The sequence below is a fragment of the Esox lucius genome, chromosome 20, assembly GCF_011004845.1.
Source record: "Esox lucius isolate fEsoLuc1 chromosome 20, fEsoLuc1.pri, whole genome shotgun sequence".
Classification (NCBI taxonomy): Eukaryota; Metazoa; Chordata; class Actinopteri; order Esociformes; family Esocidae; genus Esox; species Esox lucius.
The window spans coordinates 14,880,200-14,906,726 of record NC_047588.1 but is presented as its reverse complement, the minus strand read 5'-3'; the positions used below and the strand labels follow the sequence as shown (position 1 = coordinate 14,906,726).

At 41.1% G+C, this 26,527-nt stretch overlaps 1 long non-coding RNA gene across 2 annotated transcripts; it reads right to left on the bottom strand.

Annotated features, from left to right (window-relative positions):
- Positions 1-10,045: 10,045 nt before the first annotated feature.
- Positions 10,046-25,546, bottom strand: LOC105028672. Of its 2 annotated transcripts, none has more exons than XR_002195670.3 (5): positions 25,356-25,546; positions 23,558-23,602; positions 20,438-20,720; positions 14,896-15,384; positions 10,046-11,821 (listed from the first exon to the last, which is right to left on the bottom strand). It is a non-coding gene; the product is annotated as an uncharacterized LOC105028672 (long non-coding RNA). The 2 variants fall into 2 exon arrangements; XR_829408.4 differs by having other exon boundaries at positions 14,896-15,135; positions 25,356-25,536.
- Between the last annotated feature and the right edge of the window lie 981 nt (positions 25,547-26,527).

Sequence of the window (26,527 nt, the reverse complement as noted above, 5' to 3'; positions counted from 1 at the left end):
ATCCACATTTTTAATGGCCACACGCAGCTCTCTCCATACAGGTTTTCGTATGTATCTTTTTAAAACAACGGATTCGGCTTGAGTGGGGATGTTGAGTGGGGACGGTTTACAATATAAAAAATTTACATACCCCTGTTAAAATGCCAGGTTCTTGTGATGTAAAAGAATGAGACAAAGGTAAATCATGTCAGAACATTTTCCACCTTTAATGTGACCTATAATGTGAACAATTCAATTGAAAAACAAACTGAAATCTTTGAGGGGGAAAAATAAAAACTCTCAATAACCTGGTTGTGAACAACCTTAAACTAATACTTTGTTGAATCACCTTTTGATTTTATTACAGCACTATTTTTGACTGGGAGTCTATTAGCATGGCACATCTTGACTTTTTGCAAAAGTGCTGCAAATCTGTCAGATTGCTAGGACATCTCCTGTGCACAGCCCTCTGCAGATCACCCCACAGATGTTCAATTGGATTAAGGTCTGGGCTCTGGCTGGGCAATTCCAAAACGTTAATCTTCTTCTGGTGAAGCCATGCTTTTATGGATTTGGATGTATGCTTTGGGTCGTTGTCGTGCTGAAATGTGAACTTCATCTTCAGCTTTCTAGCTGACGCCTGAAGGTTTCGTGCCAAAATTGCCTGGTATTTGGAACTGTTCATAATTCCCTCCAACCTGACTAAGGCCCCGGTTCCAGCTGAAGTAAAACATCCCCAAAGCATGATGCTGCCACCACCATGCTTCACTGTAGGTATGGTGTTCTTTGGGTGATTGGTGTCCTTTGGGTGATTGGGTGTTTTTGCCCCAAATATACCTTTTGTAATTATGGCCGGGCTTGGATGTTTTTCTCATAGCCCCATATGAAAAATACGAGAGATTATTGTCACATGTAGCACACACCCAGTACTTGCCAGAAATTCCTGCAGTTCATTTAATGTTGCTGTAGGCCTCTTGGAAGCCTCCCTGACCAGTTATCTTCTCATCTTTTCATCAATTTTGAAGGGACGTCCAGTTCTTGGTAATGTCTCTGTTGTGCCATATTTTCTCCACTTGATGATGATGTCTTCACTGTGTTCCATGGTATATCTAATGGAAATTATTTTGGACCCTTCTTTTGACTGATATCTTTCAACAAGGATATCCCTCTGATGCTTTAGAAGCTCTCTGCGGACCATGGCTTTTGATCTGAGATGCTAATAAGAAAATGTTAGGAAAATCCTACTAGAACAGCTGAACTTTATTTGTGATTAAGTGACTTAATTTGTGATTGAGTCACTTTAAATGATGGCAGGTGTGTAATGACTTCTATTTAACATGAGTTTGAATGTGATTGGTTAATTCTGAACACAGGCACATCTCTAGTTATAAGAGGGTATGTACACTTATGCAACTAGGTTATTGTAAGGTTTTTATTTTTCATTTTTCCCACTCGAAGATTTCAGTTTGTTTTTCAATTGAATTGTTCACATTATAGGTCACATTAAGAGTTCCTACATGATTTATCTTTGTCTCATTATTTTACATTAAAAAGAAATGAACAGGGGTGTGTAGACTTTTTATATCCACTGTAAATTGCCTTATTTGGATAGGTGAAATCCTACAAAACTATTGGATTATTACCATACACATCACAATTTATTTTTCTAAATATATAACGTTCTTGACTGTCGTAATGGGAACTAGATATGTTGGAATAGAATTGAATGGCGGTTTTTCCAATAGTTGCCAGGGAACGCAATTCTTCAGATATTCTTGAGATAATTTTCAGCATTTTCAGGGACTCCATCTGGATAGAGGAGTCATTAGTACTGAGGATAGAGGAGTCATTAGTACTGAGGATAGAGGAGTCATTAGTACTGAGGATAGAGGAGTCATTAGTACTGAGGATAGAGGAGTCATTAGTACTGAGGATAGAGGAGTCATTAGTACTTAGGATAGAGGAGTCATTAGTACTGAGGATAGAGGAGTGGTTCGTTTTTCCTCAGCTTCCCAGGGGACAAAGTGACATCCTGCCTCAGGATCTTACCCCTGTTACTCCAAAATTGCCGGGTTGCTTACCTAGTTGTGTCTTTCCATGTTTATTTGATTTTAGCAAAACAAATCCCAACTCTTAAACAGATACATTACCCTGGTCAGAAAGTCCAGTATCCTCATATTTTTCTAAAGACTGTAATTCTGCTTTCACATGTTTTTGGCTGTGTCCGTGGTGTTGAAAGAATGCAGTCATTTGGTAGTTTTAGTGTTTTATTACTATATGATAGTCTACTTTTAGTTTTTTCAACAGTAGCTAGTGAGGAAGTAGAGAAGCTTTCATCGCAGGGTTAACTGCACTGTGAACATCCTACTGTACAAGGCGCAATGTCTGAAGTGTCACATTGTGGCTGTCAATCTAACACCAGAAGTGGTTTAATTTGCTTTTTTTTATCACTCTTTTTCACCAACTTGTATCCAAACTATACTGTTAATTGCCCAGTCGGTCTGTCTATCTGCTGTGGTCAGGCTCTTGGCAATACTGGTAAATAATTATTTAACAGAACGAGGAGGCCTAGCCATAATCTGAATGGGGTGTATGTGTGGTGATTAGATGGGATGACAAATTACCTGGGGGGGGGGGGTCAAATAGACCCTTCTTACTGGAGTCACAAGGCCAGGGGCGTCGGACCGGGCGGGGAAAGGGGTACTAAGTATATAGAGCCCTAAGGTGTAGAGGGGCCCTCGAAAATGTTTGAATCTTGAATAAAGAGGGGAGGGGCCCTTCCAGACCACCTATGTACAGGGCCCAGACTTTTGTGCTGCACCCCTGCACAAGGCTATAGAATAACCACAGAATCTCCATTAACTGTGGCACACAAACACACACACACTTTTATCTCTCCAAATTAATACAGAGTGTGTAACATGACCACATGAGCTTTGTGTATGTGCACACATTCTGTATTTACATTTTATAGTGTTGTAACATCTTACCAGACTTTGTATCTGGATTTGATGGTGTTTTTAACATCTTACCAGACTCTGCCTAACTCAATGCCATCACACACATCCTTAGAGCCAGTTGCCAGGGCAACCATGAGCTAACATGAAAGCTGTAGAGAAAGGTAGAGCAAAGCAACTGCCATGGAGTTCTGGTTTGGGTATGTGAGAGTGTGTGCGCATGCACCTTTTTGGGGTTTTAGTTTATCTATATTAACAATATGTGACAGATGCTCATGTAAAAAAAGCATTTGATATATAGGCAGATAGATGGGTAGACGGATCTCATTTGAAGTCATATAGAAATAATTAAGAATTTGATTTCACAATACATACATTTCATTACCACAGTTGAGGGGGGGGGCTCCTTGTTCTGTAAAATAAGAGAAACTTTTTGAGGTCATTCTTTTAAAAACATAATTTTTAAACATTGTCAAGTGCTGGCTGTGCTTGTAAACATGTGGACAGTCTTCAGGAATGCAGTATTTTTGTTTATGTTATTATTTAAAAATTTTACAGAAGAAATAATCGGGATCAAGTTAGGTTGTTACATTTTAAGGAGACAGAAGTGTGATGTTTCATGTGTAAATACATTATGGTTGTAATAGCAAATAGTAAAGAGTGGATGAACTTGATGAATATCTATAATATGACTGATTGCTATGAAGACAGTAAGACACATTTTATACTGTTCAAAAGATGTACAAATGTAACGACAATTAGCAATATTTCAGGATGAATTGGCTAGCATGCTTTACTTGGTTAATATGACCAGTTATCATCTGACACATTTTTAAACCAACAAAATAAGATATTTCAAATAGAGGACAATAGATAAGTTATAGCTTTTTGTTAATGATGCAGGAAAACTGATATGTTATACTGACACATTTGACTTTTTTTCAAGGAGGTAATATCATATCAAACACTATTTAGGTAAAATCAATGTTTGGCACAGTAACTTCCCTGACTTGCTGTGTAAAATGTGAAATCTATGGTGGTGATGATCCCATACTGTGGGAAAAAACTATCTAGATTTAAGTTATTTGAAAAAAAAATGTGAACCTGTGAAATCAATAGAAAATGCAATAAATGCATAAAAGTGAAAATATTCACCGGAGACAAAAAAGCCTTTTTGCCTAGTTGTACAATGGTCAAAGATTGTAGAGGCCACTATATGCCAACTAAATATATCCTTATTAATAGTTCACAGCAACACACTTCTCTCTCCTAAGGGACCTTCAAAGTGTTTAAACAACTTTGGGTGATGAGGTGACAGCCAGCTCTGATCGGGTAATGTGCGGCCAGTGAGCTGTGGGGTTAGGGGTCATCTTGTGGACACCTTGTTGTGTGAATAAGGATTTGAGTCTTACAAAAAGACAAGGGCAAGCCAAGTTCCATTCAGTTGACCTTCCATTGTAGCCCGGGTTAGGAGATGTCAAGGGGACAGTGATGTTATTCTCTTCATGGGTTGGTATTGGACAGAGTGCCCTCTAACCTCAGACTGGTCACAAGAAAACAAACATATGCTGTTTCCCAATTAAAGAGATTACATATGTATACACAGTTTGGGTTCCAGTTCATTTACCTCTGGTCAACATTAGTCCATATAGACGTAACGTCACAGATAACTAATTAACCAAAACATATCAGACATTTTAAAGTGATATAGGCTATAGTATTAACCTATGGCAATTTCCTACCCATACTTAAATATCAAAATGGTTTATTCAGTAAAGTCATTCAGATGGATGGATATGGTCACTCAAACTAAGGCCAAGTTTGAATTGTTGTTTTGCTTGGTCCATACACTCAACAGCCTGGGTACCAGGTAAGCTCTACGAAGATACATGCCTAGTAACTTGTGAACTTGTACAGTATCACACAAAAGACACTGAAAGTGTTTTTCTAAAAATCCTCTGCTTCACAGCAACGCAGAATAAGCCAGATTCTACTGTCCCAGCGAAGCTACCCAAGGTTGAACATCTTGCGCATTACCATAACAGTCACCCTGGTGTATCCTGAAATGACACATTGTTTTAGTTCCTCCTCTAGATTGTCTCTATGGCAGTAGTGAGACAAGGGGAGTTTGTGTCTGTCCTCGTATTGGAGGTTGGGGAGTGAACAGAGGTGCCAGTGGGAATTGCAGAGCTGGGTGGGTGTGGTCCAGCAGTTACAAATCAGACAGTGGAAGTCATCTTGAACTTGAACCCCACTGAGGTCCCCTGACCCTGACTCTTTTCCCGTGCTCCTCTCTACCCTGATGGTGGTGCAGGCCTTTGTTGAACTGTCTGCATTAACTCTTCACGCCCCCCCTCCCCCTTTTGTCTAGCCTCCTCCGCCCATGACGGGGGCCTTCCTCGACCCTTTCCGAGGCTGTTTTCGGGACACTGACCCAGTCCCCACCAAGGCTCCTGTGGGGAATTTGGTTTTCCCAAAATGCTAATCGGACCCAAGTGTTCCATTCCCACACACTGGATTCCTGATTTATTATTTTGTTTTTAAAGGAAAAGGGCATAGCTTTCCGCCTTCAAATAATAAGACATTAAAAAGTATATTATATATATATATAAAAGCTCAATTTATTTATAATAATATATATATATATATATATATAAATATATATATGTATGTATTTATAGATAAATAAAAAATTTATTTCAACATCTGACCTAAAATAATCCTTTATACCTTAAAGATAAGCAAAAATTGTATGCGTAATTCATATTGGTAAATACTGTCAAAGATTATGTAATTTAGCAGACTGATCAATCCAGACTGACTTAAAATAAACAGACAACAACATACTCTATCAACTTAACTACTCTAGAAGAAATAAGGCCAAATTATGGAATGTCTGAATGTCTTCACATTCAAATGCTATTGTCATGAGTATTCCAGAAGACAACTGGATCCCTCTTGTTAAATAATTATAGTAAGCTACACTTAAAGACTTTGAACTATTCTATGCTTCTTTTTAGAACCTTGGGAATGTTCAAGTATAAGATCTTCCATTTCTCCAAAACTAGTGATATGTGGTATTTTAAGGGGTCCCAAATAAGGCTGGTGCTAAAATAACTTCTAGGACTTGAGTAGTCGGGGGGTGGGGGTAAAGTGGAAAGATTCACCTAAACACATTTCTCTCATGTCTTTTGGTTAGTGGCAGAGTGTTATGATCCATCAAGTAATGGAATCAACTACTCCAGTCGCAGACAGTATGCACACACACACACAGACACACTCACACACACACACACTCCCTCACTGAAAGCACACTTCTTTTGCAATATAGATGACAATAGTGCAAAGTTCAGAGGGACGTTTTGGCGATTAAGAATGATGCTGGGGCTGTTGGGAGGATTGAGAATGAGACACACTTTGACACACCTCACACTGCCTCAATTCGCCAGCTCTGGACAGACCGGTTAAGATTCCAGGACAGGATTCACATCACACATCCGGAATATAACAGTGGCCGCAATTGATAAGTGACCAGTTTTCTTCATTTGGTTCATTGCAGTTTGTCACATCTGCTAATAAAAAATTCCTGAATGTGCACTACATTTTCTCAAAACTTAATGAACACACTTCTCAAAACTCACACTATACTGATTAAAACTCAGTCTTCTCACACAAAATGAAACAACTCACTCAAACCCGTTTGAAGACAGGACATTTGATGCAATAGTGAAACAGCTCAGGTGTGGCTGTACACTCAGCCCAGCTTCTCTCATGTTCATACCAAGTACAAGAACATGGTCAAATAGTGTACAAATGGGATTTTGTTTTTGTGCATCAATATTCTCTTTTACATGACAATGATTTGTGAGGGCCCATCTTGTGTGTCTGTGTGTGTACGTGTGTGTGTGTGTGTGTGTGTGTACAGTGTCTTTAGTTTTTTAACTTGTATTGTGATTGTCATCTCAAGTAGCTGGACACTTAACATGTAAGATCCTCAATTGGCAATATCATTTTCAGGTAAATAATTCTGGCATTTATGATTTCATCTGTTAATTCCAACGTCTCTCTGGTCACTCTGCTGCTATACTTTCAGTGAGATGTTTCTTTCCCACATGCTAATAGATTCATGATGATAGACAGAAATAGCACCCAACCATGTCGTTTTCAGTTTGTTTTCCATGTAAACTTTTATTACTAATCCATGACAGGACACAATATTCTTTTACAAAGGCACATGTGGTGGATTCAGTGCAAACTAACATTATATAATGCACGTTTGAGTACATAACACAAACAACACCAGTTGCTCAAAGAACCGCATAGACATATAATCTCAGTGAAAAAGAAGACAGGACATTTGATGCAATAGTGAAACAGCTCAGGTTTGGCTGTACTCTCAGCCCAGCTACCCTCATGTTCATTATAAGTACAAGAACATGGTCAAATAGTGTACAAATGGGATTTCTTTATCCCACATCCACCTCCTGTCATGCTTAGTCTTCCTCTAACTTTCTCTAATGTTGTCATCCATTGTTCCAAACACAGATGAGCTAACCTGTGGCCTTTTCATTAATTGCAATGCTGATTGCGTGTTCATTCATTTTGCTTGTTACTGTTTTCACTTCGACAACTGTGTGTGGAGCGTGTTAGAATTGCAAGGATTTGAGTTTGGTACATTGAATGGCACTGTTCTCTACATGAAAATGATGGGAACAATTTTGCTTTGCAAAAAGAGTTGTGTATGATTTAGCAAAAAAGGTAAAATCAAAGTGTTTATGAAAATAGATTAATGGGGTTTAGGTAAATGGTTTTCCTTCTGGAAATGTGCAAAATGATTGTGTGTATTTTGTTCATAGAACCTTTTGTCGTCTGTTAGCGATTGTGTGTATTTTGTTCATAGAACCTGTTGTAATATGTTAGCAATTGTGTGTATCTTGTTCATAGAACCTGTTGTTGTGTGTTAGCGATTGTGTGTATCTTGTTCATAGAACTTGTTGTCGTGTGTTAGCGATTGTGTGTATCTTGTTCATAGAACCTGTTGTCGTGTGTTAGCGATTGTGTGTATCTTGTTCATAGAACCTGTTGTTGTGTGTTAGCGATTGTGTGTATCTTGTTCATAGAACCTGTTGTCGTGTGTTAGCGATTGTGTGTATCTTGTTCATAGAACCTGTTGTCGTGTGTTAGCGATTGTGAAAAACAGTAATATTACAGGGCACCATTATGATACTTTTCGTTTTTCTGCTGATTGCCAATTTGTTAATGTTTTTCTGCCTTTTTCATGCACCTCTGACCACTTTCCTTTGCCAACCACATGGATTAGACGTGAAGTAAGATGGCCGCCAAGCAAGGTGGTCGTGCAGCAGAAACAAAAAGCAACAAACCACGGGCAGCAAACCGCCTTCAAGGGGTCTAAATGATTTGAGCAGGGTGACTGCTTATGCTTGGTACTGACCACAATACAGAGGACAGGTCTTCGACACGTCCTCAGTCCATAGCGACTGGGTGAGAATGCGTTTCCCTCGAACACCATACAGAATGAACTCCCAGGGGTGCATTCCTGCATGTTAATGATGATGCTGAGGAACCTTTGAAAGGAGCAGCACCCGAGTGTCTGCCACTTGGACAACGACCAAAACCCGTCATTTCTCCCTCCGCAGTCCGTTGGCAAAGGCTCTGGCGCTCCTGTCCATCAAACAGCTATGGTCCAAAATGTTAATCGTCCATTTTACGTATCAGGTTTGCGCTATGTTGAATGGATGTTACTCCCATCTTGGAATGCTTGACAGGCTGTATTAATGCCCTTTGCCAATGGTGGACATGGCTAGTGCGTGTTTAACCCCAAAGAAGGCTAAACCCTCAACATGTTCACTATAGGCTAATGCCATAACTTTGTTTAAAGTGTTTGTATTATCAGACCGTAGAATTGCAGGTAACCTTAGGCAACGTGAATCCACGCAGACAAAGACACGGTGAGACAAAGCCCACAGAGCCAATACAATCTGATGCCCAAACTACATGTCTCATAGAATCATCAGTTCTTCTTCTGTTCTGATGGCTCCCCCTGGTTGCCACAAAGCCAATAGATGACAAGGCTGAAAAAAAAGCTTGAGTGTATCTTAGAGACACTGGACAGTCCTAAAGAAATGCCGGATGACAGTCAAATGAACCTGACCCTAACCACAAGTGAATCCAAGCACAGCAGCTAGTTCAGACAATAATGCAATGTCAGTCAGAAGCTCATTTTTGTAGCCTGCATTGCTTTAAAGTGCTTAACATCACCACTCAGTTCATAAAAGCCTGTAGCGCAAAGCTAATGGAACTTGTCTCTTGGCAGAATGACAAAAACAGTGAATCAGATTATGAGGACGATTACGCAGCCAAGAAACCTGGGAGGCAAAGGGAGGTGTCACAAAAGACCAGTGTTTGCACTCTGGATGTTAACACCTGAGACATAATGGAATTGCAACCTGGCCCGGTTAATAAGGGCACTGTAATATTAGCATGGAGGGGCTGTTTATTTGTTCAGTCAGTCTTTTTACACAGAGGCTGGTTGTAAACAACTGTAACGTGTCTCATAGACCTCTTGCACTATCACTAGCACTATAGATACTGAAATATGGTGGCAGCATGCTTGCAGCATATGTCTACATAGAATAACACAATGTAATAAAATGAAAGCCACCATGTGATAAACCAAGACTGTAAGGGCTGTGTTTGTCTTATACAATGTGAATTACAACAGCATCAACATTCTCTTTTACATGACAATGACTTGTTAGGGCCCATCTTGTGTGTCTGTGTGTGTCTTTGTGTGTGTGTGTGTGTGTGCATGTGTGTGTGTGTCTGTGTGTGTGTGTGTGTGTGTGTGTACGGTGTCTTTAGTTTTTTAACTTGTATTGTGATTGTCATCTCAAGTAGCTGGACACTTAACATGTAAGATCCTCAATTGGCAATATAATTTTCAGGTAAATAATTCTGGCATTTATGATTTCATCTGCTAATTCCAACATCTCTCTGGTCACTCTGCTGCTATACTTTCAGTAAAATGTTTCTTTCCCACATGCTAATAGATTCATGATGATAGACAGAAATAGAACCCAACCATGTCGTTTTCAGTTTGTTTTCCATGTAAACTTTTATTACTAATCCATGACAGGACACAATATTCTTTTACAAAGGCACATGTGGTGGATTCAGTGCAAACTAACATTATATAATGCACATTTGATTACATAACACAAACAACATCAGTTGCTCAAAGAACTGCTTAGTCATATAATCTCAGTGAAAAAGAAAACATAAAACTATTTAATAATTTCTGTGGCCCCTAGACTGGTTTTAGCCATCCACCAAAAGTGTATTTTAGGGAAGAAATAATGAGTATGTTTATCCAGGCAGATAAATAATTGTCTATAGCATTAGGATGTTAAAAAAATAAAAATAAAATAAGGCTTGTACTTGAAATAAATTACACAAGCACTAAATATATTGTTAAGTCAGATTTGCATAGATTACCAATACATTGTAAAAATTGCCTCTTCCCGAAATATCATATAAAACAAATTAGTATATACTGATTGCATTTGCTTACTATTGTGTGTGTGTGTGTGTATATGTGTGTGTGTGCAGTTTGCTAGTTAATGTCAAGCTACTGCATTCAAGGCCTCCTTGGAAAGTTGTATTGGTTTAGAATGTTCCATGCAATCCAGAACCTTACTAGCTTCACAGCATTGTTGATCAAACAGAGTTCTCTCACCAACAATATTACGTATTTCCTGCTCTGATTTGCATTGACAGAGACAACTATACAATTCTGTTCATGAAAACTAAACTAATCATTGTACTATGTACAGCTAACATTGTGCTGTGTACAATTACAATTTCCATCTATTTGTCTGTCTCTCTCTTCTGTAGTATGATGACACTTTCCTTTCACACACACGTACACACACACACACACACACACCTGCATAGAGAAAAAATCATCTAACATGAGTGTTAACCCAAAAATAATCCAGTTGATGGCTTGCCCAACATAACTGGTTGCAAGCCAAAAACAGTTGCATAGAGTTTAAAGGCGACAGCTCTCCCGTTTGCCTATGTGTCACATGACACACGGAGCCATCCAATCGCAGTGCAGTATTCTTCACCGCTGCCGTGGGTCTCACATTCACATGTCCTTCAGTCATAGCCACTACAAACAGTAACATATCCACACAAAAAGAGCTAACATTCAAACCATTATCACATAATGATCTATGTTACTTCAAATTTTTCTACACATTTCCCATGGAAAACCATGGACTCTTAACAGAAGTATTATCATAGTAGTATTTGTCTTCTCATTAGTGAAGTGTTCTGTGCTATTAAACTAATGTTTGCAAACAAGAACAGGTATTTCTAGGAATATTTCCTCATATGTAACATACATGTTGTAAAAGTTGCAAGAAAACAGATACAGAGCACACGCTCCAGAAATGTATCCTAATACATTGCTCAGTGGAACCACAGTGGAACCAAGAACCTAGGCTTCTCTATTAATCTTGGATCCTGAGATCTTCACCCTGAGATCTTCCATGCCAATGACAGACCACCTACCAAACAGATGTTTTGGCTTAAGAGAGAAAACAAACCAGTCCTGATGGGCTGTTGTTTGATGACAAAACCAAGGCCAGAATTCCAACCCCAAGTCAGAGGTCCATAATGGCAGCTCAAACGCTCCGATGCTTGAATGTTGTGACACAAGCTGGAGCGTATTGGATGTTGCTGCAGTGGGCCTGTAGCACGACCAACACTGGGGAGGTCTTTGGGGACAACGTGTCTTCCCCCAGTGGATTGGTGTACGCTGTTTCTGCCCGCTTTCAATGTTTTGGGACATTCTTTACCTGAAAGTGAAAGAACAATAGCATGTTAGAATACTACCTTAACCAAAATAAACTCACAATATAGCTATTCAATTACAATTCATTGCTCAAAACATTGCCAAAAGAAAACTTTTATATAGCAAGAACCAAGGAGTTTCTATCTGGGCCTGTTCTGGTTGTAACTGAGGTAATTCTGGTTGTTTGAGCCCGGTTGTTACCACTAGCTAGCCAAGGGGGATTGAGGGTGAAGTTGAAATGCCTTGCTGGGAGCCTGGTACGCTATGGGTCCCTAATGCAAAGAGGAAGCATGTGACACACCCTAAGCTGCAGGAGCAAAGACTGAGGGACTTCAGAGAGATGGGGGAGATTTTATTTTAGAGCGAATCAGACAAGCAACTTAAAATCTTACCGAAGGGTCATAGAGTACATCGAGAACTGGCCCTGGCAGTAGTGGTTATTTGGGTTCAAAACTATAATCTGGAGAGCAAGTATGCTAAATGGCTAGCATGTTGTTAACCATTCTAGCTATTAGCATGCATTATGGTAGCCATAATAGCTAGCATCTATATGGCTGCTTACTTTCTGCTTTATGTCAATGGGCAAACTGCAGTACAATTGCAAGAAATACATTTGGAATGAAACAGAAAACGATTATTTTCACAAAGGGTTTTAGGGTATTGGTTTGAGTTATGCTCTAGTTCTTCTTGAGTGGCTTTCGGTGAATGAGCTAGTTAATGGTAAATGTCCAAGCCCAGTATGTGGGCCAATACAAGCATGGAGATTGGGGACCAGAGAGGACGATGACTGTGAGAGGGCGGATGACGCTGGTAATTAAGAGTCTAAGGGAGTGTGAGAGGGGGCACCCAATGCTCAGAGCAAACTTTGGGCACAGAATCCTTCCTTTTATTTATACACCCCACCTACACCCCCCTCCCTGCACACACACACATACACACAGCCAGCCACTCTTTCTCTTGTTCCTGGTCCCTCTGAATGAATAGTCACCACAGTGTGGTTGTGTGTCCCCAGCATAGTCTTGAATAGGGAGTCGAATTGAGCAAACAGTCAGCCTGTCAGCTCAATAGGAGGTCTGGCCGTGAACTTGAAGTCCTTCCCAGGCCCTCAGCGTCACTTTGGGGAGAGAGGGAGGGAGCGGAGGTGTGGGGCGACAGGGTGGAGGGGGTAAGGGGGATCCACAGACACAGCCAGACTTTGGGGGGCCCCAATGTGCCAGTATTGGGGTGGGGGGGACCACTGCCTGCCTGCCACAGAGGTTCCCAAGACTGGTGCTTTCTCTGGAACTATGGGGGAGGGTGCCCCAGGCCCCAGCTGCCTCCCCCACCCCCTAGTCTAGGCAGGAGGGCTGTGTGCAGACGGGACAGTGTCTGCCTCCTGCCCAGTCCCCAGCCCTCCAGACCCACACACCCAGACACAAGCTGCTGACTGTGCCCCCCACCCCCCCCCAACCCCCGTTCCCAGCCCGCCCAGGCTACTCATCATCTCATTACCCAACGTCAGCCACTCCACTGTCCACTGTTTATATTGTTTTGGGCTCTGCATAATTTACACAGTAAATTGAGAACGGCCCTGGCCTCTGCTCAATCTACCACCTGTTTACAGAGACGGCCTGTGATTAGTGGGATGGCATTAGATTAGACACTCTTACTGCTAAGGTTCTCATGCAGTGTTGTGTAATACTGGCTACCCCAATGCAGAGCCTCAGACAAAACCCCTTTAATTAACAACCGGTACAAGCTAATAGTCCAAGGATGCTCCAATGTGAACATTCTGGATTTGTTTGCTCTCCACATTTTGATTTATTCAGCTGCAATAGTTTATTTTTGTCCTAATTCAATATGCCTGTAAACGTCACACAACGGAATAGCTTGGTGGTATGACGATAAGCCAGACTACATAGCACTGTTGGTCTGTCCATATGCATGGAGGCTAACTCTGTAGCTTACCCGTTAGCGCTGCTGGCACCCTATAGTGTCCTAGTGCTAGCATTGTCTCCACCTCCAGTATGCAGACACAAACAAAGGGAGTTCTCTCCGTGTGGCACGGACAATGGTACACATTGTTTACTGGCGGCCTTAGTTAATCGGGCCCAGCCGACTCTAATTGGTGTTTTGGTTAAGCGGTTTTCAAACTTGCATCTCCCTAGTCGGAATAAAGGAGCGCCACAACAAGCTTGCTTACGAGAACAATACTCAACTTGTCTTACCACCAGCTCCCCAAAAACTCACTCACTAACACAAAGACAGCTTTCCGCTACCGAGACCTTGCTCACTCTTTCCTTCGGCCTCCATCTCTCTCTGTCTCTCACCCACATTCTCTCTCTCCCTCCTTCTGTCTCTCAACCACAGTCTGCCTCTTGTCTCTTCTCTGTGTTGGTATACTACATTGTCTATGTCTGAGTGGCAGACTAATGGACTAAAAATACACACCTGCTACAATTTTTACACACTTTTTAAAAAGCAGCAAAAGAGTCATAAGCCTAAAGTTCAACAAATTAAAATGATGAATCACCAAAAATAAGTAATAGGACCTGTTAGAAAAACAAATGTTAAAAAGCATTGTCACTGTGATTACCACTGATACTGTGAATATTGATGGTGATATAATGAAGCCCTAGCTACTGTTGGTTAACAGTAACTGGGCATAATATACGGAATGCAGAACATTTTATGTCTCTGTTATTTTGAACAGGGAATACGGCCTGCGTAGTTCCACCAAAATGGCAGCCGCCGCCATGTCGGGAATATGTGTGAGGACGGCAAAAATTCCCAAATGTGAAGAAAAACGAGATGGTTCGGAAAAACACAGATGCCCACTGAAAGCCTGCTGAGAATGGCTTTGAGAGCCAGGAGTGATTTAATGCAAGCGCACACACAACTGCCAGACCGCCTCCCCCCTCCATCAACGCGGCTCGTGATTTCTGCAATTAAGAAACATATCCAGGGTGATTAAAGACGAGGCCAGCCTGGCAGAGAAAAGGGCGAGGGAGACGCAGGGTCCTGAACAGGAGGAGGAGACACGCCGACGGCGGCGTTACGGAGCGCGAGGCAACATGGCGGGCGCCAGGCTCTTGTTACCTGCTCTCGCTGGTCCCTCACTTCCATTTTATGCCAGCCCGCGTGGTCCTAAGATGGTGGCGCTGGCTGAGCGTGGCGCTACAGAAGAGGGGGCAGGCAGCTGAGGATGAAGCGAGGGTGGGGAGAGGTGATGCAGAGGAGGAGGGCGAGAAGAGGGAAGGCAGAGTCAACAACGACCCCCCCCCTCCCTCTTTTTCTGGCTCATTTTGCCAGCTTTCTGCTAGGGGTGGTGTTGGTAGCCTGGACAAAAAACAGCAATAGGGAAAAAGAGAGAACAAAAGGGGGAAATCTGAGTATGCAGTTTAACCAGCCGAGATATGGACACATGAATTCATACACACGTACATACATACATTCATACATAGGTACATGCGCACGCGCACACACCTTTTTGTGTCTTTTCTCATGCTAGAGTCTGCCCCCGAGCATGCAAATGACTTTCATTATGCAAATGCATGCAAATCAGATCCAACCATCTGAGAATCAAGGCTGGAAAGAAAAAAAAATGACATAGAGATTGAATGAAAGAATGAAAGAGAAAAAGAACAAGGGGTAAATCCTTTTGAGCAGCATGAGGCGGTAAGTAAGGTAAACATAATATGGTGACCCAAACTGGACAAACACAATTACCTGTTTAGATTATGAATAAGACTTCTATTTTGTTCAACTGCACTGTATTATAATATCATAATTGATATCATATCAGTTTCTTATTAACTTCATCTGCCAAAGTAACTAAGGGGATTGCTTCAAGATACTGTAAATGTTTCCACAATAAAAGGAATCAATAAAAATGCAGTGAGTTAGAAAGGCTTTGACCTAGATGTTGATCATTGTCCAGTATGCTAGTAATGAAGTATCAGTGGGCTTGTTGTATTACACAAAACTTTACAACAAGATTGTAAATAATGCCATTGTAAATACATTAGGTAAATTGCACCAGGGCCATCTAAATGCATGACTTTGGGTGAAGATACTATGGCAACATGCTAAGCTGGTGGAGGTTGATGGAGCTATTTTATATTAGCTTTCAAATTCTTTCAAAACAAACTCAAAATCATCAAAAATGTAGTGGTGCTTTTATATTAAACTGCCAAGGTGTACATGAAAGTAACCCATTAAAAAAAACTGTCTAAATCAATTTCTATATCTACAAACTACCAGAAAATGTTGTACCTATATGACTCAACACTATTCAACTAACTAGCCACCAGCGAAGTCTGCATGTATATGTCTCAACACTATTCAACTAACTAGCCACCAGCTATGTCTGCATGTATATGACTCAACACTATTCAACTAACTAGCCACCAGCTAAGTCTCTATGTATATGACTCAACACTATTCAACTAACTAGCCACCAGCTAAGTCTCTATGTATATGACTCAACACTATTCAACTAACTAGCCACCAGCTAAATCTGTATGTATATGACTCAACACTAATCAACTAACTAGCCACCAGCTAAATCTGTATGTATATGTCTCAACACTATTCAACTAACTAGCCACCAGCTAAATCTGTATGTATGACTCAACACTATTCAACTAACTAGCCACCAGCTAAATCTGTATGTATATGTCTCAACACTATTCAACTAACTAGCCACCAGCTAAATCTGTATGTATGACTCAACACTATTCAACTAACTAGCCACCAGCTAAGTCTGTATGTATATGACTCAACACTATTCAACTAACTAGCCACCAGCTAAGTCTGTATGTATATGACTCAACACTATTCAACTAACTAGCCACCAGCTAAGTCTGTATGTATATGACTCAACACTATTCAACTAACTAGCCACCAGCTAAGTCTGTATGTATATGACTCAACACTATTCAACTAACTAGCCACCAGCTAAATCTGTATGTATGACTCAACACTATTCAACTAACTAGCCACCAGCTAAGTCTGTATGTATATGACTCAACACTATTTGGCGAACTGATGATATGAGCTGACTAACCGGGAGGAGAGAGATGCTGTCTATGTTCACCCAGGTCAGGAGGAAAGGTCCTCCATTAGCTGCTAGTTGAGGGAAGCAGCATCTTTTCTGGTGCCCATAGGGGAAGGCTATATCCTAGGCTGGAATAGGTGAGTAAGACCAGTGTTGAAGGGAAGGGTCTTTAAGTGTCGGAGAGACGGCTTGGAGCATGGGAGGAGCAGTTGTAGAGGGTGGTGCTGTATCTCTGAATGGTGGCAAACCTCTCCTAATTGGTACTTGACATTTTTTTGCCATTGGAAATAAAGTGGGCCGGCTTTCAAGCCCTCTCGGAGTCCTTGTTGGAAAAGTGCCTTATGCAAATATGGCAAACAGGCTCCATTGTGAAGCCTCTGATATTAAGCGCTCAGACAACAATTAAATTGTACGCCCACTCTGGACTCGTAGGTGTGTGAGTGAGAACAAGACAATGGCTGCCAGAGAGGCTTCAGTCTCAACAGCCCCTTCCCATGATGCTCTGCCAAGTAATTTCACCAGAATGGCCTTCTGTGGACTGATGCTCTGTCAGGCTCTTTTCAAAAGGGTTGTGGAAGACTGTACATTTGCTCAACTTCTAAAAATGTCTCGTTTTAATTTCTGTCAAAATACACAGAAAAGCATTTGCAATTTTTTCGAGTGATGTATCCCATGTTAAAGCATTACCGGTTGAGAACATTGTTTCCAATGCTGGTGGTTACAGTTTTTTATAATCCTGCTCAAATGTCTGGATCCGTATTGTTTACTCTTCAACAGCTCCCTAGGGCAACTGTGGAGGGAGATCTAAAAATAATTCTCCCTTTGGAGACATCTTAATAAATCAATTGGGAAGTTTTGCTGAACTGAAAGCTGATAAGAGACTAAGCTTGGACAGCTAGGCCTAAATAAGTGCTGCCTAAACTTCCAAGAGGAAACATTAAAGCAAACTGTGACAGGATGTGAAGCAGTTCCATCACTACAAAATTCAAAACTGTCAGGGAGAAAAGTGAGAAACGGGTCCAACAATACCACTACCTCCAGTGTGGTCCGAAAACACAAAGTACACCTGTTACTGCTACGTTACCAAACTAAATCTCTTTTGTCCGGGTGGGCCCATTGACTTCTGTAAACGCCTGAATACATTCATTTATCTGGGAGTGACAGGGAAGCGGGGGTGTCTATAGAAACAGCAAGGTTTGTCCCTGTGTACCAACCCGACAGTCATTTTCCAAACTCTGTTGGTGTGTTCCATTGAGAGAAAGAGAGGCAGAGAAAAGGGGGCAAGAATCACTGGGCCTTTTTCAGAGAGCCGTCTGGCCGCTCCGACCCAGCAAGGCTGAAAGGGGGGTGAAGAAGCCCATTGTGTCCCTGTGACAAGTGGACTGGCTCTATTGACTGTAAAGTCTACTGATGTGGGGGGCCACCAGGGTCCGACCACAATGACAGTTTTCTTATTTGACGTTCGGAGGCTAAATCTGCTAACCTAGTGCCTGAGAGCTACAACAAACTCACCAGACCCCCTCCTCCCTACTTTCTCCGTTCTCTGTTCTCCCTACATCCGTCTGTCCTTCCTCCTCATTCTCTCCATCTACCTCCATAGAAGACTAGGTTATAGGAGAAATCCGGGGGTTTTGTGAACGCCATATTTCTGTGCCAATTAATGACAAGTATGGAATAGATCGTTTGTTTGTTTTTTTACCTGTTTTTGATATGACAATACCACACATATCCACTGCCAGCAACAAAACAGCTGCACCAGTGCAATCTTAATGTCAATCGGTCTCTGACTATAGAATCATTTTAAAAAATTACTCATTATGTTACAAATGAAGCTAGTTCCAAATGTTTTATCTACTTTATATTTAAAAAAATATTATAATAATGATCGCAGCATATAAATACAATAATGAATTGCCTAGAAATGTGTAAATAGTCAATTCGACACTCCAACAACCTAAACAGCAGAAACATTTAACCCCGGATAACAGCTAAACAGTAGTGATTGGGGCCTAGCTGCGGTCATAACTGGAGCTTTGGGGCAAAGAAGATAGTGTCACCAGAGGAGGTGACATCACTGCCTGTCAATTCCTGTCAAGACCCTCGTCTGTCTCGCTCTCTCGCCCAGTCCTGAGCTCAAATGTCACACTCAGCACCTGCAATGCACCAGGCAGGGACGGCCGCACAACCCACTGAGATTCACGGTGGGAGTTGTTGGCACACAAACACTAACAGCTGTTTCTGTCTGGTCCATAGTGTCAAAGTAGAGATGATACAAAGCATGACTGTAGCCATGTACCTGTGAATGAAACCCAGTTTAGGCCAGTGATGAATGGATGAGTAACGCTGTGGTTGTTTTACATTTTTTACATATTGCCGGGGTGGTGCACAATTTCCCTGTAAAGTATTTCCATGTCAAGTATTTCCCTGTAAAGTATTTCTCTGTAAAGTATTTCCCTGTAAAGTATTTCCATGTCAAGTATTTCCCTGTAAAGTATTTCCATGTCAAGTATTTCCCTGTGAAGTATTTCCATGTCAAGTATTTTCCTGTAAAGTATTTCTCTGTAAAATATTTCCCTGTAAATTTGTAGAGGCGGGAATCACTCTACGTGGTTCTCTTTCTTCTTGAAAAGGAATCAACATGCCTTGATAGCATATTGAAGGTGTGAAGATCTGATTGACCAATTACTCCCCACTATGGTCTGAATCTGCTCCGAGGGCCTGGATTGTTCCCTGTCTCATGGCTCTGTCACTGGGGCAGTTTCTGGTTGACTGCCCTCGGCCACTCCCCCATGGAGCCCCACACAGTAGCGTTCAACAAGACCGATCAGGCCTTTCCACATGGTAGCATCTAGCACAGTAGAGGCTTCACCGTGGCCCATTCACGGCCAAGCCAACTGTCACCTTAAATCAAACACCCACACAAATCCAAAATCAAACACCTCTCCATAGGAAAAAGACGGGGGGAAGACAAGAACCAACAACACCAGAACTTAACAAATCTCATCCATTCATGTGTGTGCTGGGGGGAATGGATGATAATGGGATTTGTTTGTTCATTGTGAACATTCATGATCCCAAGAACGAAAGGCTTTCCGATTCAATATCGTATCACTTAACAAGGAACCCCATCAGCTGACTCTAGAACAAAGGTAGCATAGTGTTACTGGTAGCTACTGACTGACCAGCTTGTTATCTACGCGGGCAAAGTCTGCAGTCGACGTGGTTCAGGTTGGGGTGGGATCTGTGGAACGCCCCCCGACAATACCGGCCATGTGACTGGTAGGATAAGCCGCGGCGTGCAGCCCCACACGGAAGGATCAAGGAATTATTAGATTACATCCTGTTGGACCAACCAGGCTGCCAGGACCCACTGCCACTTGCCATGCGGAACTACGGGTATAGCATAATGTGTATGGCTAATTATTTCAGATCAGGCTTTCCCAATCATACGGCTCAAGTAGAAAATCCCATTGCACCAAGAATTCCAATACTGAAAATTCCAATAAAAGAAAAATTGTAAAGACCAGAGACGATGTCACTGAGATTGTCAAGGAAAGTTAAATGTGAGGTCACATGACTCACCTGACTTGATATTCTCCTCCGGTGTCCTATGAAATGGGTTGTGTTCTTTACTGGTTCTGCTTTAAGTTGTGGAATGGAGTGACGGCGTGGGGGGAGGTGGGGGTGCTGTGTTGGTGGTCTTGGTGCCTTTCAGGAGTGTAATGGGATTCTTGTTACTTTCGGTTATCTAGCTTTATGAAGAATGTACACCACTCATACAGCTAGATAACCAAAGATAACAACCAACCCCTAAGGCGACCCATCCTCTTGTGCCACAGTGGATTAACACAAGCCAGATTTACACCTGTCATCAGGAAGAAACAACATTAATCAATAGCTCAATGTTTTTCAACCTTAACTGCACTGTTCAGAAGGCAAAATGTAGAAAGTCTATGGGTAAGTCAGGTCAAATTCATGCAGCAGTTCAAACTTTTTAAAATTAGTAGAAATGAGGTTGAAGTGAATCTACTTTAATGGAATGTGTACATAACAGCTGACAAACATTTCAGAACCTTCTGACACAGCTGAAAGTCCTATCACCAACTGGCCTTCTAACTACAGCAGCGTGTCCCTGCCAATCAGCTGTCACATTTCTGTTGAGGCAAAACTTTTGAGTGGACGGCCAGCATGTGATGGGGTGGCCAAAGCCCTGACTCCTCAAAGTCAAATAATCAGCATGAGGCTCGATGAAAACACGCAGCCTGGCGAACCAATCCAAAGTGGCTACTGTGCCATTCATCTCAGGCCACCCCTCTCCGACATCGTGCCCACCCCTATGGTGAGGCAGTCTCTCACAAGGACCGGCTCCATAGGAGGGTGATGGCTTCAAACGCCCCCCTGCCCAATCCCGCCATGTCAAAAATGTATTTTTTTAATGAAAGCAAGATCCTAGCTGTTTTATTGTATGACTATGGAGAGTAGGGTTGTCTTCATTTGTGTTTGCATATTTGATGTTCTATCAGACATTTAACCATAAATTGGGTTGGCCTTGTTCAAGGTTAGGCACAAAGGCATAAATAAGCACGTGCAGACATCCAGTAACCCACACACACACACACACACACACACACATACACACACGCATTTGTAGCGCATGGCAATAGGGCCAATTAAAAGTATTTCTGTGTGCCCAGCCCAAAAACGAGGCTCCGCCCATCCATACATATTCTAATGACTGACAGAGAGAGAAGGACAGAGAACCATTTACCGTTCAAATATGCACCTGCAGTGTTTTACAAGCACACATCTCCTTACTGTTAGCCAGAAGAAGGAATCAATCTTCAAAATTACCAAGATTAAAGCCTCTTCTATCTTATGACAACAGAATGCTTCACAAGGACAAAGCAAGGACTTTTGAGAGCATGTGCATGAGCAAACATGCATATTCAATACAATTAATTGACATACTCTATGCACACACACATGCATACACACACTCATGCCAAACAAACAAAAGCATGCACACATGCTGTTAATCCCAAATCAGTCCCCTGGCACACATAAATGCCCACAAAAATGAACAATATATCTTTCCTGAAATATTACGTTTTTAAGTTAGAGTTTTGAATTAATCTTTGTTTGTCTGGAATTATTTTGTGCAATTTATTAGCAAGGATAACTCTCACTTTCAGGCATAGTATACCATGATGTGGGTTTATAATCCAACTCAAAACATTAATAATTTATTGATTTGTGAAGGTTTTGTGATTTCCTTTGCTTTTTCAATTGCTAGGTTATTACACAGTAGAAATGTTGATAATACTAATCCTATTATATTGCAAAGAATCAACAAAAAATATATATGATTAATATAATCCTTTGCTATGGAAAGTTATTATATGAAAGTTTTTGTTTTAATTATTAGCCGATATTATTATTATTAATAATAATATTACAAATTATTGAATAGTTCCTTGCAATTAGGACGATTACATTTGCATTTAAAAAAATGTAATTAAGGTTAATAGAAGCAAACGAAAAAACATTACGAAATAATATTTTTTTTTTATATAGGCCTAAATTGCGTCAAGTGCTATTACAAAGAATACACACGTGGGCAACTGGAAATATACGCAACGTGATGGAGTGTGGCAATCCCGTTTCAACGAAGCTCACATCGTTTTCAGCACCACCACACTGGACAGCGGCCTCGTCAGAAGAAGCTAATTCTGTATCATTACTACTATACCGTCTCAAATCCGCTAGAAGGCCATTTAATATCATAGCATACAGGTTCTTAGAAAATCCGTGTGCCTTCTTATTCAAATAGGTTAATCTAACCCTGAACAGGTAGGCCCTATCTATGTTTCAATAACGGAACGTTTTGATTCAAATCGCCTTATCTGTCCTATAATTTGTCAACGTGAATAACGTCTTAATTAATAATTCCCATCTAATCACCAACATAACACACCCAATCACCCTTCGCCAGTCAATAAGACGTTGGTAAAGTCCTTCAGTTTGATACTTCAAGGAATAACTCAAGCGCCATAGCGCTAGGTTAGATTAAACATGATTAAGCAATGCATAATGCATCAATTGTGTTGAGATTGATTTATTTTCAATAAAGTAATATTTTTGCCATGGAGATATCATTTGAGTCTTGGTGTAATCATCTTCTACCTGATCTGTAATTTATGTACACACTTCAGATGCCCAAGGGTGTGTTTATTGTGTATCTAAATGTTCACCATATGTAATTGGCGCCGCTGGTGCTACAACATTCCAGACCTGTTGGCTGAGGGCCTAAAGCTAGGCTACAGTACGGCTGCGCACTGGAAACTTGAATTGGTTATTACAACAGGTTCCAGTCATTATGTGGAAAAATTACGGACTTGACAGTATATTAGCACAAAGGTAAAGATAGCGTTGAATTAACAATTCATGCCTATTCTCTTGTGACATGACGATTCATTTATACAGCTTTAATAACCATTAAAATCACAACTAGTTATGTAGACTGCTCTATACACAAATGGTTTCATATAATCGAATGACTAAATCCCCATTTCAGGCAAACAACTTCTACAGTGTCTTCCATTTACATGTTTGCAGCTGTTTCAACTAAATGCAAGTGAACAATGTTACAGTCACAGGCAGCTGCAGAGTTCTCAACAATGTCCGTAGTGGTTTTTATATTACCTATGCCACGTGTTCTGTTGCTCCTGTGTGTGTCTCCATTAGAATCTGAAGAATAAAAATAAACAAGAAATGTTGATTTTCAACCCATCTGCAGACCTATGGCCAGATTTACTCAACAATTACGATTACAGCGTTTTTCGTGAAATGCGTAGAGCCCATTTCACTTTTCTTGTAGACCAGTGTCGACTGATAGGATCCCTTAGGCCTGCATCTACCTTTAGACATAGATCTACATAGGCTAATACACGCGTTATGTAATCTAAGACACTCGAATTTAGATATGTGACACGCATCAAATTCCATCTCCAAAAGCTCTTTAAAGTAGATATAGGAAGGCCGATTTTTCAGTAAATCCTTAATCCTTTAAATGTGAATCAGCCTACTTCAGGTCCCACCCAAAAAAACAGCTGCTTTTGCGCGACATGCACATTCAATTACTCGCAACTTCATTAAGAAAATACATCGTCTTAAGGGTAAATATTACCAGAAGTAGTATGATTACAAACTGAACCAAGCAACAACTTGATGTGTAAAATAAATACGCTTTTTGTACCACAAGATACAAAGTTTACATTTAAAAATAATTGTCAATAAGTCAATTGTTGTTTCTGAACTTATATGGCCTATATGACCAACAGTGTGCAGGTCATGCGTTGTTGCGCATTAACCTAGGCAGGCTATGGCGATTGGTATTTGCTTACAGAAATATTCTTCACAAAGCAATAATGGTGCATATCATATCCATGGTTTATGCTCCCGAAACGCGCACACGTGTGCTTAGAAGTCCACCTATTCAGCAGGCACGTGAGGACTGGGTGGCCTTGTGATACTCCATCAACCGCTATGGGTGTGAGCAAGTGTACTTTACAATATTACTGTTAAGCATTTTCAAAGCTTGGACACGAATATCAATGATGACATGTCGAGACCAAGCCTATATATTTCTAATAGGCTATATATATTAAAACTAGATGGAACAATAGACTGGTATTTTAAATACATTAGGTCCTATGTGGCAAATGACACGCCAGACAATTTCTTTGTGATGACTGGTTGCATTGATCATTTACGGAAAAATTGTAAGGTATATAAATTGGCAAAATAAATTACATTAGGCTATCTCTTGTAGGTCTGTCTGGGTGACGCAAGAACTTTGCCAGGTGAGGGGCATGGTTAGAGCACTCCACGGTGCGTCAAAGAGGTCGCTATCAAACCCACCTTCCTAAGATTCCTCAAATCCCATCTTTCTTTTGTTTGTGAAAAAAAATATTTGAATAGGAGACATGTTGTCTTTAATAGAGCTGTATAGCATCTAATAAAGTGTCCGCTTGAGTTCAAAATGTAGTAATTTAAGGAAAGAGTGCCCATATCCAAAATCGTTAATGTCGAAATGATTGTTTACATATCCTACAAAATTTAATTTAAGACAAGAAAATGACAACACGCAGTAATGCGTTTGTTTTTAGCAACAATATGATGGGTATGTCAGGTTGTTGTTTTTTGTCCGGTAGGCTATGTCATTTCAGCATTCAATGGAAATTATAATTCAGTCCTCAAATGAGCATTACCATTGGAATACCGATAGCTTATATCGGCAAAGACGCCTATAGATTAAATCATGTCCGATGTTGCACAAGCACCATACAACGCTAAACCACCGTGCTGAAACGATGCACGAGGATGTTCTATTATACATTCCGGTTTTTTTTTCTACATGCAAAATTACGACTGCGTTGTCTCCATCTGTCAGTATCATGCACCTTTCCATCCATTTTCTAATCATATATGCCATACTCACCCGTTGTCTGCCAGCCACCGTTACAAACGCTCTCCAAAACAATCAACCGAGCGAGTCAAGAGATGTAGAACAACTGAGCGCTTGTAGGTTGGCTCGCGCCTGATCTTGAGCTTCATGGCTGCAGCTTGCCGTGACGTCGCACTGGCCCTATCCATTCAGCTTTTCGCGGCCGGGTCCCCCTGTTGTTAATCATCACGATTATTTCCCATAGAGATGGCGTTCACCTCCTCCCACGGAGAGCGAAGGGAACTGCGTGCCGTGTCTCACTCTAACCATTCCGCTTATAAAATGCGAATATGAACTTAAAAATGCCTGCCAAAAAACATATAGCCTCGCCAAGACCCTCCCCCTTATGACACGATGCAGCTGTATTTTGTCCCCTCCCTCTGAAGTTAAGAAAGCGGGATTCGATGTGAATATTTTGAAAATCTCTCCGGCCCACGGTTTGTTATAACGGTCTATTTCCATATTTTTCAAGAATGCCCGTGTTCAAGATAGTTGTCTCATAGTTGGTATAATAATGTTTGACAGTTTATTTTGTCTATGTTCATGTCATCGCAAGTCAATGGTATATGGATAAATTCGAAATTAATGAGGTGGCTTCAATAATCCCATAGGGACTTATTTCCAAAATTGATTAAAATAGTGCTATATTGCTGTTTCCACAAACTTTAATTAGCTGGCTGGAGTTCTACTGATGAAGTAATGAGTTTCGACCCGAACTCCTGTGGGATTATGAATTCCATGTAATCTTGTCGAGTTACCAGTATTTGTTTGACATCAAGCCCCCTGCAACTATGGACTAGGCCTTACTTCTGCGCCTGAATCAAGTGCGCGCATTCACCATTCCCTTTGTCTATTTCTTTGATACAGAAGAGTCGTGGAATGTGACCACTGGTTCGCCAGGGGGAAACCGTGCAAATCAGCGCTTTTACCATCAGCACCCAGCCCAGACCCACAGACAAGAGCCAAGAAAGGGGTGTATAGGTCGGTTGATTATCATAATAATCAGATCGTGGGGATGAAAATCTCCTTTGAATAAATTAATTCTTCAATAGGAGGCGCGGCTGCCAAAGAGACAACTTTGTCGTGAGCCAGAGTTGTTGTTGGTTTCTCTCACTCAGTGTACCCTTTCTTTCCAAATGTTGGACGCTTTCCTAGATCAAACTATA